Below are 7,098 nucleotides of genomic sequence, written 5' to 3' on the forward strand. Positions count from 1 at the left end.
ATGTTCCTGAAAACCATTACCAACTGGGGTCCCACAAATTTTTCATAGCCATAATTCAGAAGGCAAAACATTTGGCATCATTTGGTGTCAAGGTTAACATTTTATTACGGCACTTTCTCCTAAGGATTGTCTCAAGATTCCAGCCCGCTCATTTTAAATGCTGGAAGACAGTAGCTGTTAGAAAGAAGCTTACATTGCTTGCTTAGCATGCCTCCCAATAGGCAGCTCTACAATGTGAAGAAGAGTGCCATCAGCTCCTTTTGTGATACTTACTCTTGACTCACCCCTGCTTGGGCTGACAGAGGGATCAGTGCCTTTTTCACTGACCTGGTTTTCCCCGCTGCTGCAAAGAAATAGCACAGGGCTTTGGTACCCCAACTGTACCTCAAATAAAGGGAAATATGTGCTTCAAGAATTAAGTCTTTCTGGTTTGCCTCTTGATGTTTGGGGTAGATGCCAAGGCCCAGTACAGAACAGTCCATGCAAGGGAAGCTCAAATACTTTGCTAAGCAGCCGTACCTTATCAGCATCATGTGTGTTGTGGTTATAGAATGTGTGTCTTGACAGTTTCAAAAGCATGGTGGGACAAGCAAGAAAGGAATGAACACATGGAAAGGACTTTACCTTTAGAAGGCTGTTTTATTAATGTGTATTAAATACAGAAACTATCTTGAATTGTCTGTTCCTAAACAGAGTATCTGACATCCCTACTTTAGGTTATACGTATGACAAATCTACAAAGTCAGTAAGATAGAACAGAATAATAATAAATGGCTTTTTCCCTGCGTCAGCCAGGGATTTTCTGTCCCAGAATTAGATCTTTAGAATTCTAGAGCTTTGGGCTATGGCTTTATCAACGATACCAATGAGCTTTCCAGGTTCTAAAGAAGGAGCAGGTAGAAAACAAGCCTACTAATAGTTTGTGAAAAATAGGCACCAGATAAAAGGCATGGGTTACAGGAGGACAGCCACTAGAGAAAGAGGCAATGGAGGCAAACAAGTGAGGATGGGAAGAATGTAATTAAGGAAGGCAATTTCTTCTTCCATCACTGAGCCAAGAAGACACTTCAAGTTTATTTAAAAAAAAAAAAAAATCAATGGATCCTGTCCACAAGTTACACATCTTTTGGCCTTGCTCACCATTCTGACCAATCCCCTTCTCCTGCACTCTACTTCATGTGGAACTGAAGTCTGGAAACTATTTCTTTATGCTGTGGCACCACTGGTCTATGGATTACAGTGCACATGTGTCCAGTTAAAGAACGAATCTTTAGGGCAAGAATCAATCATGTCTCTTTATACTCCCTCCAAATGCATTCTACTGCTGAGAAACTTAAGGGGGTTTAGTAATTGGTCCAAGATCACACAGCTGCTAGGCAGAAGGGTGAGATGTAAGACCAGTTCTAGATGGTTCCAAGTCGCAAATGCAGCACCATGTCTCATGTGAAAGGTGATCAGCCATTATCCTTTGATGGACTGCATGGTTAGAGAGTAAATAAAGTTAAAAAAAAAAAAAAAGAATTGGGGGGGACCTCCCTGGTGGCGCAGTGGATAAGAATCCTCCTGCCAATGCAGGGAACACGGGTTTGATCCCTGGTCTGCCAAGATCCCATATGCCACGGAGCAACTAAGCCCATGTGCCACAACTACTGAGCCTGCGCTCTAGAGCCCACAAGCCACAACTACTGAAGCCCACGTGCCTAGAGCCTGTCCTCCGCAACAAGAGAAGCCACCGCAATGAGAAGTCCGCGCACAGCAACGAAGTAGCCCCCGCTCGCCGCAACTAGAGAAAGCCCACGCGCAGCAACAAAGTCACAATGCAGCCAAAAAAATTAAAATTAAATTTAAAAAAAAAGAATTTAAATCTAAAACGCTAGCAATTTGAGAAGAATATTTCCATAACACCCAATTTCATTTTCTAGTTTCCTTAAAAGGACATAGGAAGGGGTCCAGGACTGGATATAAGAGGAGCATTTCTTTCTAATTCATGAAAAACTTAGAAATCTCCTTTAGTAAGTCATTGAACCTCACATGCTTTTGTTTCTCTGAAAAAATGAAGATACAACACTAAACATTAGTTTATGTTTCCCAATTAGTTTAGAACCTTAGATGATTACACTGTACCAAACATGAGAATAGCAACTAGAATTTTAGGGCATGTATTCCAAAATTCTTGATTATTTATTTTAAAAACAGACAAATAAATAGGAAAAACAACCATGGGTGTAACCCCTCCCACTTGACCTGACTGCCTTGGGGTTCACTGAAGGGTCTCAGCACAAAGATCCAGAGAAAGATCTAAGAGCCCACCTACAGCCTGCTTCTCCCTCAGTTTCCTCAAGAGATGACATTAGGGCTTATTTAAGTGTGAGCTGACAATCCTGACCCCCACACAAAATCTGAGAGATTAAGGCTGGTAAAAGGAAGAAGTGTGCTCTCTAGACACTGGGCAATTTATTATCGTTAAGTCAATTATACTGAAGAAACATTGATTGATTGCAAACTATGTTCCAGGCACTCTGCTCTGTGTTGTGTATACAATAATGAACAAGATGAGGTTCTGTCCTCAAGAACCTTTCAGAAAACCTAACTGAATCCCAAGCTGACACAATGGTGTTTTTACAGAATAGAGTGAGGGCAGAAATAAGGGAGGAATCAAGGCTACTAGAGAAAAAGAGAGAGTTCTGAGACTTGAAAGATGAGTAGCAAGTAGGAAAAAGGCATAGAAGCAGTGGGGAGAGCATGCACAAAAGGACAGTGGCATGAAACACACAGTAGATGTGAATAAGAACAAATAATTTAGGGAAGATAAAAAGAGCTGGGTAGTGCTGGAGAGGAAGGGAACATGGTAGTGTCTGGGAAGGAGGCAGAGGTTATATCATAAGAGCCCTATAAACCTGATAAGAAATTTAGGTTTTAACTTGAAAGCTATGGGGATTAAAGAGAGTTAAGCAGGAAAGTGCATTTTAAAACACTTAGTCTGGTGGAGCTGTAGAAACAAAGAGAGTATAGGAATAATCCATGAGAGTTTTGAGGGCCTAGACTGAGACTTTAATAGAAGAGGTTGAAAAGTATAGGCTAGATATCACGGTGGCAAAATCTACATGATTTGAAAATCAATTCAATGTGTGTAGATAGGGACTTCCCTGGTGGTCCAGTGGTTAAGACTCTGCGCTTCCAATGCAGGGATGCAGGGGACGCAGGTTTGATCCCTGGTTGGGGAATTAAATCCCATGCGGCGTGGCCAAAAAAAATATATATCTATATATGTGTGTGTGTGTGTGTGTGTGTGTGTAGATAGAAGTAAATTAAATAGGTGAGAATGTAACTCAGATGTCTGGTTTGGATAGCAAAATGATAGGTGATGCCATTCACCATGGTAGGCAAGACATGTGTGCTGGGATAAGGTTAATAAAATGAGTGTTCCAGGGCTTCCCTGGTGGCGCAGTGGTTGAGAATCTGCCTGCCAATGCAGGTTCGAACACGGGTTCGAGCCCTGGTCTGGGAAGATCCCACATGCCGCAGAGCAACTAGGCCCGTGAGCCACAATTACTGAGCCTGCGCGTCTGGAGCCCGTGCTCCGCAACAAGAGAGGCCGTGATAGTGAGAGGCCTGCGCACCGCGATGAAGAGTGGTCCCCACTTGCCACAACTAGAGAAAGCCCTCGCACAGAAACGAAGACCCAACACAGCCATAAATAAATAATAAATAAATAAATAAATAAAAAATTAAAAAAAAAAAAAAAAAAAAATGAGTGTTCCATACGTTAAGTTTATGGTATCTGGGGAATGGAAATCTGAGCGAAGTTGTCCAAGGTCTTGAATAGACAGAGATTCGAACCAGGGATCCAGATGATCATGGGTACACAGTTAAAACTTTGAGATCAGATGTCATCATTTAGGGACAAAAATATAAAGTAAAAGAACAAGAATCCGAGGACAGAACTCTCAGAAATAGAGAAGGAAAGGGCAGAAGGAATGAAGCATCAGGGAGGAAGATAACCATGGGAGAGTGATGTCCTAGAAGTCAAGGAAAGAGAGGGGTCTGCAGGAGGAGGGGGTCATCAACAGTATCAAATCTCACAGGGCAGATGAGAAAATAGCATTATATTTGTCAGACAGAAGATATAAATACCCATTTCTAGGAGCAGAGTGAATGGGTTCTGAAAAAGTGAAGATAGAAAATAGAGACTACTTTTCAGTATGCCTGGTTGTAAAGGGTGCCCTGATATAGGGCTCTAAGAGAAGGAATACAAGGGGCTGACAAGGGGGTTAATTTCTAAGTGAGAATAACTTTAGCATGTTTCCAAGGTGTTGAGAAGCCAGTGAAGAGGATAAGTTTAAAAATACAGAAGAGGGGTAAATATAGAAGAGATGAGAGAGGATGAATGAGCTTAAGATCTGCTGTAAATAGAAGCTTCTTTCCCTAAGGCTGGAGGGGAAGAAGTAAAGATGTGAGTGAGCATGAAGTTTATCCCACTTCAACTTCAATTATCTTTGGGATGCAGACAGCAGCTTTACCAGCTAGAAGGGAAAAGGGTAAGTGCAGAAAAAGGGGCTTGAACAGAGTAGTTAAAATCTTTGATAAACATGTGGTGACTGGGAGAGGAAACTGACCAGAGGCAGACAAAAATCTTGATGAGTAGTGTAAATGGTCCATCTGAGGCTGGAGACCATTAAATGATCCTGGTAACAAGAACTCAGATGTGTGATTTTCTCTAAAGGTTAGAATGATTACAAGATTTGTATGATGGAAAAACAGAGGTAATCATTAAACACACGGGGAAGAATTTGGTCAAAGCAACAAATTGTGGGGTCTGTTCGGAACTGATAAGAATGCTAAATCATAAGAATGAACAGGGAGGAAAAAACTGAAAGGGCTGAGGGACTAGAAATCTCAGTGCTGGTAAAGAACAAGCAAGTGGGGACTTCCCTGGTGGTGCAGTGGTTAAGAATCTGCCTGCCAATGCAGGGGACACGGGTTCGAGCCCTGGTCCAGGAAGATCCCACATGCCACAGAGCAACTAAGCCCGTGCACCACAACTACTGAGCCCACGTGCCACAACTATTGAAGCCCGTGCATCTAGAGCCTGTGCTCTGCAACAAGAGAAGCCACTGCAATGATAAGTCCGCGCACCGCAACGAAGAGTAGCCCCTGCTCGCCACAACTAGAGAAAGCCTGCGCACAGAAACGAAGACCCAAAGCGGACAAAAATAAATAAATAAATAAATTTATATGAACAAAAAAAGAACAAGCAAGCGTGCTAGATATTTAACATGCAGGAAGGATGGGATGAATTCATAAAGGAATGTTACTTTTGGCCTCCACTTCTCCTTTAAACCTGTCAGGTAGGGGCATGGGGTAGAATGTCCTCTGCTCCTAGAAAAGCAGGCTCTCAACTCTTTTGGCCTCTCTTAGGTAGTGAAAAGTTCTACAGATCCTTTAATTCACAAACATTCCAGTAATCAAAAATGTCCATTTCAATATCAATCCACAATTCAATTCTCATTGAAAGATGAGGCTTATCCCCCTCCTCGCCTTGAATTAGGGCTAGTTATAGGTGAGCTGTCCACCACTTGGGAAGGTAAGTTTGTGGTTGGCTTCTCCTCTCTTTCTCCCCACTGACTAAGCTATTTCAACTCTTGCCAGAATGGAAGCAGAGCCAGGCTGAGGGAGAGTAAGGGAGAGAGACTGGAAAGACCTTATTTGACTATGCCTGTTTAAAGAAAGCTTCATGCTCTCTGAATCCAGCAAGTATTTAAAGCTTATTCTTCTCCCAAGTCATGTTTGTGCCTTCTTCACAGATGTGCCTCCTGGGCCCCCCTGACAGCAATTATCATCATGGACATAATCCTCTCCTTCAGCCAACTACTTCTGATTCCCTCTGAATTTCTGTCCTGGCTTTTTATTGCTTGACGCCTCGCCTGGCAAGGCAATATCTTTATAGAAGAAGAGAGGGAGAAAAAAAATAATAAATAAATAAATACACACACACACACACACACACACACACACACACACACACAATCTTATATATACTCACATATTTATCTCATTTCTTCCTGTGAATTTAAATTACTGTCTGATGTTATTTCATTTCAACCTGAAGGAGTTCCTTTAGTATTTCTAGCAGGACAGGTCTGCCAGCAACAAATTCCCCCAGTTTTTGTTTATCTGGGAATATCTTTATTTCATCTTCACTTTTGAAAGAGAAGTTCATTGTATATAAGACTCTTGATGAACAGTTATTTCTTTTTTTGTGTGCTTTCTACAAATGTAATTTTTTTCTTAATTTATTAGTTTTTTAATACACAAAATCAGTTGGAATGGTAAATTTTCACAAACTATGTACAATTAATTATAATCGTCAGTAATTAAAATAACACAAGTTCACAGACATATACATGGACACTCACACTTGTTCTAGATTGGATTCCTCAATACATGGGGTTCTCCTGAACCCAAACTTTTCTTGCCAAACTCCAGGTTGAGAGTTCAGCTTTTCCAATTTCACATTTTCTCAATTCTTCTTGGAATCCTGTGGGTATTATTTTCCCCTTAGACCAGGATTGTGGGGTCTTTAAAAACTAGAAACCCTAAGAGACTTGTTACTGCTGAAGCACCACCAGATTTGTGGTGTGATGTGATGGACACAGAAGAAACCCAGGAGGGTTCTTGATGATGTAGATAGACTGGAAAAGTTAAAAAAAAAAGATGAGAAATAAGAGACCTGTTTCTTCTCATCTTCCTCCCTGAGTGGACACCGAGCCAGGACAAAGCGCATTTGAGGCTTTTTTTAAATTAATTTTTATTGGAGTATAGGTGATTTACAATCTTGTGTTAGTTTCAGGTATACAGCAAAGTGAATCAGTTATACATATATGTATATCCATTCTTATTTAGATTCTATTCCCATATAGGTCATTACAGAGTACTGAGTAGAGTTCTCTGTGCTATACAGTAGGTTCTTATTAGTTATCTATTTTATATATAGTAGTGTGTATATGTCAATCCCAATCTCCAATATATCCCTCCTACCCCCGCCCCCTTTCTCCCTTGGTAACCATAAGTTTTTGCTTTCTACACCTGTGACTCTGT

General features: G+C 41.2%; 1 long non-coding RNA gene across 1 annotated transcript; it reads right to left on the reverse strand.

Annotated features, from left to right (window-relative positions):
* Positions 1–1,081: 1,081 nt before the first annotated feature.
* LOC309634964 lies at positions 1,082–6,792 on the reverse strand. Its single transcript, XR_014248535.1, has 2 exons — positions 3,766–6,792; positions 1,082–3,431 (listed from the first exon to the last, which is right to left on the reverse strand). It is a non-coding gene; the product is annotated as an uncharacterized lncRNA (long non-coding RNA).
* Positions 6,793–7,098: the final 306 nt, after the last annotated feature.

Source organism: Balaenoptera borealis (assembly GCF_965194805.1).
Source record: "Balaenoptera borealis genome assembly, chromosome: 9".
Taxonomy (NCBI): Eukaryota; Metazoa; Chordata; class Mammalia; order Artiodactyla; family Balaenopteridae; genus Balaenoptera; species Balaenoptera borealis.